At 39.7% G+C, this 16255-nt stretch overlaps 1 non-coding gene across 1 annotated transcript; it reads right to left on the bottom strand.

Annotated features, from left to right (window-relative positions):
- Positions 1-6434: 6434 nt before the first annotated feature.
- On the bottom strand, positions 6435-6575 carry LOC136885172 (U4 spliceosomal RNA). Its single transcript, XR_010861488.2, has one exon. It is a non-coding gene; the product is annotated as a U4 spliceosomal RNA (small nuclear RNA).
- Between the last annotated feature and the right edge of the window lie 9680 nt (positions 6576-16255).

Raw genomic sequence — 16255 nt, forward strand, 5'->3', positions numbered from 1 at the left:
CAGTCGAATTTGGAATTCCATACCTGCTGAAATTAGGAGCGTGTCAAACCACCTCCGTTTAAAAAAAAACTCTGTTAAACCTGGTTAATAATACGTAGGATCAGACCCCAGCCACGTTATTAGGTTAATTAAAACTGTTACCGTGTTTTGGTGGATCAGCAGAGGTGAAAGAAGGTGCGGGCTGGAGTGGGTCTAACTACAAGTCCGAAAGATGAATTTAAGATTTAAATCAAGGTTATATTTTCTATAGACAGAAGACAAGATTTAACAAATGTTTACACAGAATTTGAAAACTTAACAAGTCAATCAGGTACAAGTCCAGAAAAGCAAGGATTTAGAGACAAATTAATGATCTGGGCTTCAAGCCCCACCTTTTACAATCTCTGAGCTCTCAGCTCACAACCACAAAATACCAAAGGGAAGAAAAACCCCTAATTACATGGAGCATTTGCTCCCGCCTAGTAATATCAAGCCTCCTAGAGGCACCTTTCAAAATACCAGAAAGAGCTGACCGCTCTCAATCTTTCAAGCCTATCAAAGCCAACAACCAACATTACTATCAACTGCCCTCAAGGCACACCTATCAAGAAACAGGAGTATCTAGTACCCAATCTACTGGGCCTTCGTGGAAAAGGAACAGATTAATTAAATGGCTCCCCAAAAAAGTGAAGATGAATGGAGGCGTGTACTTGCACTCCTACATGAAAGCTTGTTAAAACCTAAGTGGCGTTAAGTCGATACACAGGGGCTATTCCCTTACTACAGAGGTGACTCGTATAAGAAAAATAATTTAACACATTAACGGAGAGAAGAAAATCGGTTATGAAAACGTAGTCACCTCAAATCCAAATTGAAGGGGAGCTCGAGAGGGTAAAGCACTCTCTATCCCCGATTTACAGTTTAAGTACTGTAATAAGAAAATGTTTACATAAGCCAGCACTAAGTTACTTTTTTAAACAGGTAGGATACTTTGAAAAGGTTTCAAACCTTCCCCGGGGGTTAAACTGCTGAGTAAAAAAGAAATAAAGATGTTAAAAGGCCATTAGCTTTGCTGAAGAGCTGCTGCTCGAAGGAAGAGGCGCTACCCGCCCCCTGCTATGCTTCCATACACTAAGCTAGATGTTGTTGAAGTGGCGACGAGCCATGAAAATTAGCAGTTTTTAAACCCTCATGGAAGATTCGAGACCTTTCATGAATAATTAAGACACACCCACAGGCGTTTATTGGTTGCCCAAAATTTACACATTAAAACTGGAGAAGAAGGACACTATTGGTCCAAAACTAATTAAAGAAATTCGGGATTGGCTAAGTTCAAAACTAGCGGAAAGAAAAATTAGTATTGCCAACCCACCAACGAAAGAACGAAATTTAGTAAAAACAACAATTTATGAATACAAAATATCTTCAAGAAAAGTTCCTTCACTTCGCACCAGGGTGCATGATCATAGTTTTTGGTAGAGACATCTGTGAGAGAATGTCCACACTTCTTGATAATTAGTAAACAAAAACCATTCGAAATTAACACAGTGCCATCTTCAGATAAATGATTGAATTAATTCAGTTTTAAAGTTCGGAGTTTCGGCTGTAGAGGAGTAATTTAAGGCGGAACATTCAAATGTGCGGCGTATAGGTGTACCAACCGGTACAAAAACATTTAATTGATACCTTAAGATATTAAACTGTAGATAATTTATTTAGTTTATATTTAACTCTTCGTGTAGACGTATGGTCGGACAGAATAGCAGGCTTCATAGCCTGAGTCCCGCCATATAAAATAAGACAATAAATAAAAATAATAATAATAGATGAATATTTTCCCTCTGAAATTCCAACTTTATCTTCATATTATGAGCTTTCCTACATGTAAAAACACCACTCAAGTTTATTCGTCTGCTAATGTCATTCCATGACGTCTCTCCACCGACAGCTTGAAACTTTCCGCTTAATCGAGCAGCTCATCTCCTTTCTCTCCCATGTCTTCCCAGCCCGAAGTTTACAAAAAAAAATTATCATTATTATTTTGTCAGAAATCATCCAGAAAAAATCGTGCTGCTTTCCTTGGATATTATGCAGTTCTCGTATTAAGTAATCCTGGTGAGGGTCTATTTGGAGTTTTACCGCAGACTTATACGCCATCTCCTTTACCACTGAATACTCTGATAACCATGTGAACAGATCTGTAACCTTTCTCTGCAACCTCGTATATGTGATTATCCCACATTCCTTTTATTAACACCTAGGTACTTAAATGATCCTCATGAAGTACTATCACCACATCAACATATCTGTTCTTTTTTAAACATTCTCTTAGATAAGTAAGTAAGTAAGTAAATAATTCGTCTTTATTCGTGGCGAAGTTAGAGCTCAAGGCCCTCTCTTACACTTAACCACAAAACTTAAAATAATTAAAATACATATATTTTTAAATACAACAAATCTTTTTTAATAATATAGTATTAATAGCAAATATGGAGATAGTAATAAAAGAAATAATTATAGAATGTACAACATGACAATATAATTGAACATGGTGATAATTTTAAAACTAATAATAAAAGAAGGAAACACAGTAAAACCTATAACTAGCAAAAGGTACCAAAAAAGTCAAATTCGTTATAGTTATTCTAATCAACTACTCACACATTCTTATTTCTTTCTTTCTTAATCTGTTTACCCCCCAGGGTTGGTTTTTCCCTCGGACTCGGCGAGGGATCCCACATCTACCGGCTCAAGGGCAGTGTCCTGGAGCGTGAGACATTGGGTCGGGGGAAACAACTGGGGAGAATGACCAGTACCTCACCCACGTGGCGTCACCTGCTATGCTGAACAGGGGCCTTGTGGGAGGATGGGAAGATTGGAAGGGATAGACAAGGAAGAGGGAAGGAAGCGGCCGTGGCCTTAAGTTAGGTACCATCCCAGCATTTGCCTGGAGGAGAAGTGGGAAACCACTTCGAGGATGGCTGAGGAAGGAATCGACCCCCCTACCCTCTACTCAGTTGACCTTCCGAGGCTGAGTGGACCTCGTTCCAGCCGTCGTACCACTTTTCAAATTTCGTAGCAGAGCCGAGAATCGAACTCAGGCCTCCAGGGGTGCCAGATAATCACACTAACCCCTACACCACAGAGGCGGACACACACTTATTTAAGATGAATATTCATATCGCGATAAGGACACCGTGCAGTACAAAGGTCAATTCAAGAGCAAATTTACCTGTTTGGTATTAAAAATATTTTCACCGAGCTCGATAGCTGCAGTCGCTTAAGTGCGGCCAGTATCCAGTATTCGGGAGATAGTAGGTTCGAACCCCACTCTCTGCAGCCCTGAAAATGGTTTTCCGTGGTTTCCCATTTTCACACCAGGTAAATGCTGGGGCTGTACCTTAATTAAGGCCACGGCCGCTTCCTTCCAACTCCTAGCCCTTCCCTGTCCCATCGTCGCCATAAGACCTATCTGTGTCGGTGCGACGTAAAGCAACTAGCAAAAAAAAAAAAATATTTTCAAGAGCTGTGGACGAATTTATGTACGAATATGTGTTGGCTACATCTCACAAACTAAATAATCACTTGTAATCAAAATCAATTCATACAGGTTTGTAAGAAATTATTTCAGATATTTTAAAAGCTTGTATTTTTGCAATACGAATACTAATAAGGAGACCCTCAGATCGAAATTGACTTTCAACCTATTAGGTCGTGTTACGTACACAGAGTATGTGTTGAAGGGATATTAAATACAGAACAAAAATGGCTAACCGGACACTTGTGGGGTACGAACCCACAGCGGGCGACTTGCACGCACCCTACAGTGTGATGGCAGTGGTGCCAGACCTGTAACTTGGATTCTTTCCAACAGAACGAAGATGGCCTAGGCCACCATAGCTCAATTAATAGAGCAACCGATGCGAAAGCTGAAGGTTGTAGGTTCTTCGTCTATTTTTGTGGGATATTATTTTGTTCAAGAAAGATCTAATATCAGACACTGTTCTGTCAACAATAAAGCACTAGTGTAACGTCTTTAAGCATCATACCTACGACCTGTAGAAAACTTTTACTGTCTGTCCTTGCAGAAACTTCCGTTTTGTAAGCAAGTAATAATAATAATAATAATAATAATAATAATAATAATAATAATAATAATAATAATAATACAAACTAGACACCTGATATTGTGTTTGATTACACGCAAAGAATTAAGACAAATTAAGAAATGAAAGATCATGAAGTAACTGTGAAACAAATCAGAAAGACGTATGAATACAATAAAAAGGCATGAGTACATAATGAATTTGTACGCGTGAATCAGACAAACATGTGAGCGACATTTTTAGATTAAATGCTGTAACATTTTTTAAAAAAACGGTCACATTTATTCGACCAATAACTTCCACACAACTGCTTTGAAAGTACTTGTATAGCCCTGATGTTATCAGGAATTCTATTGTACTCACGGAATGTGAAAACGATGAAGGCGCTGTCATACGCGGTAGATCAGTGGGTATGTGAGGCTGTACGTAGGATCGAGCATTTCTGTCACGGTATGAGGAACTTTTTTTTCTATCGCCTTCCCCACACCCTGATGGGAACACGGCTATGAACTGTGGTGCATATATAGAACTGGCCCTGTTGTACGGTCAGATGCCCTTCCCGACACTAACCCTGTAAGAGATGTACTCACTATCACGTGTTTCTGTAGTGATTGATGGCTAGATATTTTGTATATATATACATGAAGAATGTATTGGAACGAACACAAATGTAAATGCCCAATCTCCAAGTAAAAGGAATTAACCAGACGCAAGTAAAATTCCCGAGCCAGCCGGGAATCGATCCGGGATCCTCTGAACCTCAGGCCTCGACGCTCACTATTCAGCCATGGAAACAGACACGGTAAAAGGAAAGATAACTTAAGAAAATTTACACGTAGCTGGGAGGTGTATACAGCATTTTGTAATTCGAAGTCAAACTTTGACTACTATTTGTTTTTTTTTTGTGGTTTTTTTGCTATTATAAAGGTAGCACTAATGCAGATAAATTGTCTGTCGGTGAGGTGGTAGGCATTTATTACAGGTAATTAATTAGCTTTACGATACCATGTCTGTTTTTGTTTATGTTCTATTTCATTGTGTTCATTATTTTTACTATCGTTGTTAATGTTACGTAACCGATAAACTATTTCTTAAATTTCTCTGTTATGTTTTTGTATCCATTTTGTTATTTGCATTTTTGTAATAATTAATGGCGTGTGGTCTCCGAAGAGGCCCGGTGCAGGTATTTCTAGGTGACGCCCTGTAGGCGACCGGCGTGTCTGTGAGGATGGGGACCTATCTGTGATTAATTCTAGTACTGAAGGCGACACACACACACACACACACACACACACACACACACACACACACACACACACACACACACACACACACACACACAACCATCGAATCAATGGAGATAACCAATGCAGGCTAATCCCCGACCCAGTCAGGAATCGAAACCTGGTATCCCGTAGGCCAAAAGTCAGCACGATAACCATTTACCATTGGAGCCTGACATTTTTGTAATTATATGTAATAATAGTAGAAGTTTGTCCGACTCGTTGGCTGAATGGTCAGCGTACTGCCCTTCGGTTCAGAGGGTCTCGGGTTCGATTCCCGGCCGGCTCGGGAACGACTCGACAAGTGTGGCAAAAGCGGTAGAAGAAGAAGAATAGTAGAAGTTACGAGCAAATAGTATTATTGGACTACAGTAATGTTTGTATATTTTCATTAATTATTTTGTTAGTTGCTTTACGTCGCACCGACACAGATAGGTCTTATGGCGACGATGGGACAGGAAATGGCTGGGAGTGGGAAGGAAGCGGCCGTGGCCTTAATTAAGGTACAGCCCCAGCATTTGCCTGGTGTGAAAATGGGAAACCACGGAAAACCATTTTCAGGGCTGCCGATAGTGGGGTTCGAACCTACTATCTCCCGAATACTGGATACTGGCCGCACTTAAGCGACTACAATTTTCATTAATTAAATAAATAAATGCATACATAAATCATCATTATAGACCGTTATGCCTTTCAGTGCTCAGTCTGCAAGCCTCTGTGAATTTACAAAATTTCACCACAGTCCTCTTTTTTACAAGTAGTGCTGTGGCCTCATTTACTTCTATACCTCTTATCTTTAAATGGTCAGAAACTCAGTCTAACCATCCTCGTCTTGGTCTCCCTCCACTGCTCTTACACTCCATAACAGAGTCCACTATTCCCCTAGGTAACCTATCCTCATCTATTCGCCATAAATAAATAAAGAGTTCGAACTAACAAGCCATGGTCCAAGTCTGAAAATTTAAAAACGTCTTATGAGAAATCTGCAAAATATAACAAAATTAATTTTGGATGACAGAAACGAATGGCATTCAAAATATGAAAATAAGTTTTTATTCAATTCTGGCCCCCTAGGGAGCGTCCAAAAATTGTTCGAGCCAGTGATATTTCACACTGTCTCTCCCGGGGCACTGGTCAAGTTTTCAACTAGCAATGATCGCACCTCAGTTGAACTTCATCGGTCACGATATTGCCACTGCGCAAAGACGTCTTTCTTAAATAAACTACCTCATACAGTTCTTGAGGAGCTGCAACGCTGTTGTTAGTAAGTCCAAGTAATTAATCAAAGTAGTATTCACTGTTTTATCGCAGAATATTAAGATGTTTACCTAAAGATATGAAGAATTCTTACGCACCAAACAAATATATTGCCCCAATTATTCTTTGTGCAGTTGGACAGGAAACCGCAAATTTTAATACAATTCCTATCGTTGGTCTATGAATAGACTAGCCTCCCATCTAGGGCTAGACGTGAGCACTACAAGCAGAGGGACGGCAGTTCGATCCCAGCACGGTGCATTTTAAATCAAGACTCGTCAAGCTACTTGCTAAGAAGGACGGAGTACACAAAGACAGCTGTCAATGCCGGGTGACAGAACGAACCACAATTTAAAAAATGGCTATGATGATGATGAAAAATCTTTCAAAGTATCAAATATAGTAAAAATTAACTTGTGATTTTAACATTATTATAGGAAATGACTTAAAAACAGCGTAAATCAGCACGGTCCCTCATACAAAGCTTTTCATTTTTATCAATGAAATAATTCTGAATTGGCATTTTGTAATAATTTGTAGTATCTAAAGCCATCTCTTTTTATTTTCGAATTATTTAATTTATAACTGTTAGGTTCGTTGGTCTTCCGAAACTAATTTTGAGTAATACATTATAAATACTCGAAAGAGGAAACATAATTATACTTGAAAAAGAAACATCTCAATTAAAATAGAATGATACAGTATGTTTCGCGCTTGAAACGACATCATCAGATTCTACCATATCACAAAAAAAATTTAAAATATGTATATATCGGTTTGTTTTCAGACCAAATTTGCTTTACGGGAGCGAAAGCAGGGTGGACTCAGGATATCTTATTCATAGGTTAGAAGTAATAGACATGAAAGTAGCGAGAATGATTGCTGGTACAAACAAGTGGGAACAATGGCAGGAAGGTACTCGGAATGAGGAGATAAAAGCTAAATTAGGAATGAACTCGATGGATGAAGCTCTACGCATAAACCGGCTTCGGTGGTGGGGTCATGTGAGGCGAATGGAGGAGGATAGGTTACCTAGGGAAATAATGAACTCTGATATGGAGGGTAAGAAAAGTAGAGGGAGACCAAGACGAGGATGGTCAGACTCAATGTCTAACAAGATACGAGGTATAGAACTAAATGAGGCCACAGCAGTAATTGCAAATATAGGATTGTAGCAATGTTTAGTAAATTCATAGAGGCTTGCAGACTGAAGGCTGAAAGGCATAACGGTCTATAATGTTGATATGTATCTAAATACTTGGGAATTTGGAACTTATCTTAATACAGTCCTCAATTTTCCCCACTCTAGGATAGAATGCGAAGTGTTGAAAAACTGTTGCTCTGTTTAAGGAGAGTCATGATTGAAATGTTGCGAGTTTTTTTAACCAAAAACTAGACTTTTCAATTTTAAGCTTAAAATATCGCGCAATTAATCCTCTTTCAAATCCCGTTATAATTTTTTCTCTAACACTACTTTAAAGCTCTAATGCCGAATTTAAAGGGTAGCGGTTCGGCGTCTGCAGAGTAAGCCCATGTCCCTTTTCTCTCAGGTTGTCAGACAAAATTAGCTTCAAACTTCATTCGGTTTCCATTTCAATAATATTGCTAGAATATATTTACCTTGTGGTAGGCTTACGCTGTCCGTGAGAGAAGAAAGACATGCGAGGGAGTAATTTACAGTCCAGGGCAGTTTTAAAGCAAGTACGTTTCTGAAAACTGTCAATTGCATTTTTATACCTTGAAGTTTGTTCTGCTCTTTGCCATTTATAAAATGCTCAGATCATATGGGATTCTCCTGAAATTTTCAGAGAATGATCCAATATGAACAGGAAATAAAAGTAGTTCTGCATGTTATTATCACTTGAATATTACCTTCACATATTAACTCCTGAAATAGCAGGAAACTAGATGTTTGCATATTGAATGAAAAATGAAACATTCAAAGAATGACATCTCTAATAGTTTATATCTGACTGCAAAACCCGGACTTGCTTTTAAGTATATGATATTTTTGACATATGTGCAAAATTGTAGCCCAAAAACTGAAAACTGTGCCCCAAGGAGCACTTTCCATGCAACAAATAAAAATAGACATTATTTATCAATAACATTGCAAACAATTAACTAATCAACTCCAAATTTTGTGCGAAGCTACATCGAATTAATACGTGCTTGTGTTTTAAATTTGGCTTTGTCCATTGGTAAATTGAAGAAATGAAAAATTTTAATACGTAACCTCTTTAAAAACAGTGCTGTGCCCAGGAACATGCATAATTGTTGGCCTGATTAGCCAAATATATTTTGGTTTATAGTATTAAAAATGATACAGTTCTGTACCTCTTATGCAAAGAACAACACAAGGAACGAAGCACATTCTGAAACTCGAACAAGTAGACTCCATATCATATCTCCAGCGATAGGAAGAGTACAAGAAGAAAGTAATGAGGCCGATTTACAGTTACCTGAGAAATATTTTTCTCAATTACGATTACAAATTACTTCTTCAACAAGTAATCAGGAAAATTCCAGGAAATCACCGACAGTTTTTCCGCACAACATAAAGTTTACAAGGAAAAGATTTTACTTCATTTTGTGACGATTTGTTTTTTAGCAGAGAGATATAAAGTGGCTATCATCACTAGGCAAGACTAAAGATGATATCTTGGGAACTTCCCTGGTTCCATCGTTTTTTATTTTACTTTAGCGCTTAAAATAATGTTCCATTTACATCGTAAATAAAGTAATTGATTCTTAAAATTCTCATCGCAAAGTCTCGATGTCTCTGGGAGAATGTACATCTTTGCATTTATTGAAAAGACGTCCTGCAGTCGCAGGTGAAGAATCAGCTGTGATTAATTTTAAGAACACCATTGATATAAGAATGATGTCTTTGGAAATACTGGAGAAAGTACATCATCCAGAACGGGTGAAACTACTGGTTCCGTTGTAGTAGAAATGAAAATATTATCTTCGTCACCATTTATTTTTCCCCGTTTCTGTTTCGGCGCAACGAGTAACAATGGAATGCCACAGAATTGCCGAACTTACTCTCCACCTAATCATTATTTCAAATGAAACAACTGACTTATTTTCTCCTTTCATTCCAGACAGCACATTGATAACTAAATACTTCAAATAGGTAGATACTTTCATTACATACCGTATAACTTTCAGTGTTCAATCTAGGAGTTCTATGAAAGTATTATTATTATTATTATTATTATTATTATTATTATTATTATTATTATTATTATTCTTTTATTTCGTGTGGCTATTTCTAGCTGAGTGCAGCCCTTGTAAGGCAGGCCCTCTGATGAGGGTGGGCGGCATCTGCCACGTGTAGGTAACTGCGTGTTATTGTGGTGTGTGAGTTGCAGGGATGTTGGGGACAGCACAAACACCCAGCCCCCAGGCCAATGGAATTAACCAATGAAGGTTAAAATCCCCGACCCGACCGGGGATCGAACCCGGGACCCTTTGAACTGAAGGCCAGTACGCTGACCATTCAGCCAACGAGTCGGACATAATAATAATAATAATAATAATAATAATAATAATAATAATAATAATAATAATAATAATAATAATAATACCCGGATGTTTATGCAGTAATGTGTAAGAACGCAAACCAATTTAGTTATTAGGAAGTGTCGTCGAGGCCGCTCTTCCGTAGAGTAGTTAGAGTAACAAATTCTAGGGGTTCTGATGGGCCGAACTCCTTATATTTATGCAAAACTCATAACATGACCCTCGTGCAGATTAGACTGTACGCTTTACTTGCTTCAGTAAGTTTGCATTCTAACTTATTACTGCATAAAAATGCGGGATATAATAATAATAATAATATTCACTGGCGTGGCCAGGGGGGCGAGGGGGTCGCCACCAAAAATATTTCCTGATTATACTTGTTGTTTAAAGGGGCCTAACATCTAAGGTCATCGGCCCGAAAATGTTTCTTGAAACTAGAGCGAGGATCAGCCGTTGTTTTACGTACGGTACGAACAACTTTAAAAACTTACGCCGAAATGTTACATTAACGTAGCGACAAAGAATCTACTAGCAAGGCTCAGTAGGGCCATACGTAATTCTCCATAGTACTGTTTGAATGCAAGGAAAACACTTAGGATTGTGATGCGCGGGGATATTTCCCTGTAGAGGCTCTATATTGGAAATATAACCGTGTGTTGATAAATGTCAAGAGATGAGGTAAAGGGCAATTAGCGAGGGATTACTCAGTAGGGGGCCGGAACGTGACCACCGAGATAACGGGGGCCACGGCCAGAAACAGTTGCAAGCTTACAACTTCGTGTCAGCTTTTGTACATTGTTTCCAGGAAACAACAATATTCTAGAGATCCTGGGGTTGTACCGTGGCTGAGAGATGTACTGTGTTTAATTTGCAGCGTTGGGAAGACTGTGACAGGATTGTGAGCTGCACGTTAGTTCGTCATTTTGTGCCATATAAGTAACTTTTCTGTTTTGTCACAAAGATGCCAAAACTATGTGCATCCTCGGTAAGTTATGAAAAGTTTCTTTTTAAAGATTCTAACAGTAGTAAGAAAGATCGCGGACGCATGCCTAAGTTATATAGGTAGGCCTATATATTTTGTCAAATGCCCGGGGACTGATTGGAACCTCAAATGGCACCATCAAATTTGCGGGTAACTACTTAATTAGCGGGCGTGATAACTCAGTTCCGATGGTTCTGTCTTCTCAGCAAGATAGCCGAGGCTTGAATCACAGTCGATGAATGAAACATTTTTAAAATGGGAAGTCACGTTGTATTGATTCGGATTCTACTTAAATGTCTAGACCCCGTCCCTTACCTTTCTTTAGTAATTTTGAGCCATAACCGTATCATTTATGGTGCTGTATTTTGAGTACCCAACCATTCTTCGGGCTTACCTTGTACCTAAAATGGCGAGTGGGTGCAGTGGCGTACCCACAAAGTAATTTCAGTGGGTGGGGTAGGTCCAGGTCAGTAGTGTGAATACAAATTTTTCTTGGAAGGGGTTGTGAAAAGATTTTTTTAAATTTTATATTTAGAATTTGCTTTACGTCGCACCGTAGGTCTTAACGATGGGAAAGGAAAGTGCTAGGAGTAGGAAGGAAGCGGCCGTGGCCTTAATTAAGGTAGCCTACAGCCCCAGCATTGGCCTGGTCTGAAAATAGAAGACAACGGAAAACCATCTTTAGGGATACCGACAGTTGGGTTCAAACTCACTATCTCCCGGATGCAAGCTCACAGCTGTGTGCCCCTAACCGCACGACCAACTCACCCGCTGGATATGAAAAGAAAGATATTGATGGTTTTGATTGTTACCATGTAATTATATCCAACAATCGAAATCTTAGCTTCTGTACTCTTAACATAAACCGGCTGCATTACTGAAACTGTTCGTAAAATTGATAATATCGTCCTTCGTTTGTGAGGAAGCAGAATCTTCATTTGATTTTTTTTTTGAAGGAACCACTTCGGTACTACGCCCCGTGAAGGTGACTACCTTCCAGGTCGTAGATATTTCGATTACGGGAGACTCAAGGTCAACTCTATTGCAGCCACAAACAAGGCTGTATTTTCTCCATCCCATGCCTTTCTTAATTCTGTCAGTGCCGAGAATCGAATGCAGGATGCCTTAAGTCAAATTCTAAAATGAGGACATCGAAAAGTGAACAGCCTTCCTCGCGGTGTAGGGGTAGCGTGCCTGCCTCTTACCGGAGGCCCCGGGTTCGATTCCCTGCCAGGTGAAGGATTTTTACCTGGATCTGAGGGCTGGTTCGAGGTATACTCAGTCCACGTGCTTATAATTGAGGAGCTATCTGACGTTGTGATAGCGGTCTCGGTCTAGAAAGCTAAGAATAACAGCGGAGTGGATTCGTCGTGCTGACCACACTACACCTCGTAATCTGCAAATCTTCGGGCTGAACAGCGATCGACTGGTAGGCGATGGCCCTTCGGAGCTGTTACGCCATGGAATTTGGTTTGGAAAAGTAAACACGGTCTCGTGCATTTAGGACAGTTGGAAAACGTACGCCTTAAAAGCTGCTCCTCCTAAAACTTCTGTATAAATACTAACTGCATCTATTTATTAAAATAATCACAAACACCTCCTTTTCATGTGGCTCAGTTGGTTGAGTCATTGTCCTTCTGAGTTCGAGTTCGCAGGTTCAAATCCCGGCTTGGGTCGGTGGCCTTTAAAACGGTACTGAAATGGCAACAGCTCCATGTCGTTGGTTTCTGGCAGGTTAATAAAAAGTATACATACGAATATTAGCGTCACAAAACTGTACCTTTATACTACTACTGTATCCCAGGCTTGCGAAGGAAATTAATAGGACAAGGTAAACCCTAACTAGTATATATTGTGACGTGTATTTTTCTTTAACAACTAATAAAATATCTATACCCATACCCCTTACATTCTATATATATGTTGTGAGTGTATATTACTGTGCCTTATTAATTGTATAAATGTCGCTTCTTTATAGCTTATCACATCACCATTATTACAATACCGGATTTATTCTAAACCAAAATATTGCATCTTTACTCTAGCTATATATTCTTGCATTCATTTTACTTGTACTCGGGATATATGAAATGCTGCAGTTATGTTGGGATGGAAATAACAGAGGTTGGCAGGGGGGGGGGGAGGTGAGCTGTCGTCCAAGGAGGTCAGACATCCCAGGAATTTTAACGAATGTACTTTTATTAAGCACAGCTGTAGTACCCGGCATTGCCCGGATAGTTAGTGAATATTTCCCTTTAAGATTTGCATTACCAGTTAGTTATGTGTGAAGCGAATTTTTATGTAATTCCTTTTTGACTTGCAGATTGAAATGCTACGATCTATAATGTAGATTTAGAATTATTTAGATGTGTTTGATTTCAAGTTTTAGATGATTTAATTTTCGAGTACAACTTCGTCCTTATGGAAGCTCGAATCGACTGGGAAGTATTTGATCCTGTCAAAAATTAATAAGTGATAACTATATGTATTTAGCTGTCGCACTATAGATACGATGTACAGGATTTCAACTGTCAATGAGATTGACCCTCACCCCTAAGAGAGAAAAATCTGGATTGTCACCATTCATCTCAGTGACCCCGAAAACTGTAGATTTGACACTGTTTTCGATTATTTTTATATCTTACTCCCCCCTCACCCCCACCCGAAAGGAGGCTGAACATGAACTTCAAAAATTCGGAGTGTCACTATTCATTTCAGCGACCACGAAAACTATGGATTCGATACTATTCTAGATTATTTTTATAACACCCCCTCGCCCCCTGTCCATAAGGGTGCTAGGGGTGACTTACCCCCACGCGGATTGTCTCCTGATACTAAATGACATGTGTACCAAGTTTGGTGAAATTGTGCCAGGGGTTTAGGAGATGTGTCATTTACACACACACACACACACACACACACACACACACACACACACACACACACACACACACACACACACACACACACACACACACACACACACACACACACACACACACACACACACACACACACACACACACACACACACACACACACACACACACACACACACACACACACACACACACACACACACACACACACACACACACACACACACACACACACACACACACACACACACACACACACACACACACACACATCCATTTTTATATATAGTAAGATAAGATTTTTATACTTCACCCCCTTTTCATCCCCGCCCAGAGGAGTCCTATGAGGGCCTTACACAACAGTATATTTTTTTTTCAGATATTAAGTCTTGTGTGTACCAATTTTGGTTGGTAGCTATGCCCAAACGTACATGCATAATCTCGCTGCTCTAGAGAGCTGACGTTGCCATGGTTACAGCATTTCATTTCTTTTATCCGATTCCTAGAGCAGGGGTAGTGTGGTGCCAATATCTCTGTAACGGTTGGTTTTACGGCCTTAAAACATGGTTTTCGGGCCCATAAGGCTTACCGAGTTTTGTTCTTTGCGACAAGAGGATTAAATTGAGCTTTGTCTTGTCCTTATACGACAAATTCGATATTTTGCTTATATTACCCTATTATTTTTCTACCTCCCCCACTTGCCCCCCATCTCGAATTGTTTTGAAAATAAAATACAGCCCATGTTACTCACGGCAATGTAGCTTTCTATAGGTGAAGACATTTTTAAAATCGGTTCAGTAGTTTTTGAGTCTATTCGTTACAAACAAACAAATTTTTCCTCTTTATAATATTAGTATAGATTATTAGCTTTCGGAATCCACACGAATCCACCACTCTTACTAGGATCGCCGGGCTGAGTGGCTCAGACGGTTGAGGCGCTGGCCTTCTGACCCCAACGTGGCAGGTTCGATCCTGGCTCAGTCCGGTGGTATTTGAAGGTGCTCAAATACGTCAGCCTCGTGTCGGTAGATTTACTGGCACGTAAAAGAACTCCCGCGAGACTAAATTCCGGCACCTCGGCGTCTTCGAAAGCCGAAAAAGTAGTTAGTGGGATGTAAAGCAAATAACATTATTATTTATCTTACTAGGATCCAAAGACACTAATTTCCTTTTTAGGTACGCTATACTATCTAAACTCTGGAAGTTTGGACACATATCAAAATGAAATTCCTGGATGAAGAACTAACTTAATACTCCCCCCCCCCCGCCACAAAATGAAATCCTGGCTACGCGACTGATATTATTCGTTTTGCGGCACACTAATAACTTGTATGGTTTTCAGAGACTCTGAGGTGCCGGAATTTTGTCCCGAAGACATTATTTTATGCGCCGGTAAATCTACCGACACGAGGCTGACGTATTTGAGCACCTTAAATACCACCGGACTGAGGCGGGATCGAACCCGCCTCCTTGAGCTCAGAAGGTCAGCACTCTAACTACTACCTGAGCTACTCAGACCGAACATGAATGAACTAAGCTTCTCCTTACTCCTGCAGGGTGTTCCAAAATATATGTGAAGTAGTCGAAGGTGTGGAAGGTACACCCCAAAAGAACAAAATAAGCCCATATGAACATATGTCCTACGGCCAATGTACCTGCTACATACCATGTCAAGTAACTGTTACCATGTAGGTGTACCGCAGGGATATTGCATTCTAGTACAAGAAGTACTCAAAATGTCCACCGTGAGCCTGAACACGGCACCTCATTGATTATCGGACAGGTTCGAACACTCCAGGCATTGCACGGATTCAATGCAAACTTGTTCCGCACACTGGCGAAGTACCGTAATGTACGTAACAACCAAACTTAATATTAAAAACGAACTCTGTGTTGTTTTGGAGGGAGGGAGGTAATATCCGCCCCTTGATTACTTCCTACATATTTTGGAACGCATTTTATACACAGACGTCCCTACGCTATCGACTGCAGCCATGCCACATACAAATATGTTCATCGAAGAAGCCATCGCAGTCATGAAGGAGAAAACAACGGGGATCAAAATTAATGGCAAACAAGTACACTCTATAAGATTTGCTGATGATATTGCCATACTAGCAGAAACAGGTAAAAGTATGCAGAGAATGATCAACATATTAGCAGAAACTTTAGGCAAATGGAACCTCAAAATTCATACGAGGAAAACAAAAACCATGACAATATGTAAAGACAAGAAAACAC

This window comes from Anabrus simplex, chromosome 13 (assembly GCF_040414725.1).
Source record: "Anabrus simplex isolate iqAnaSimp1 chromosome 13, ASM4041472v1, whole genome shotgun sequence".
Lineage (NCBI taxonomy): Eukaryota > Metazoa > Arthropoda > Insecta > Orthoptera > Tettigoniidae > Anabrus > Anabrus simplex.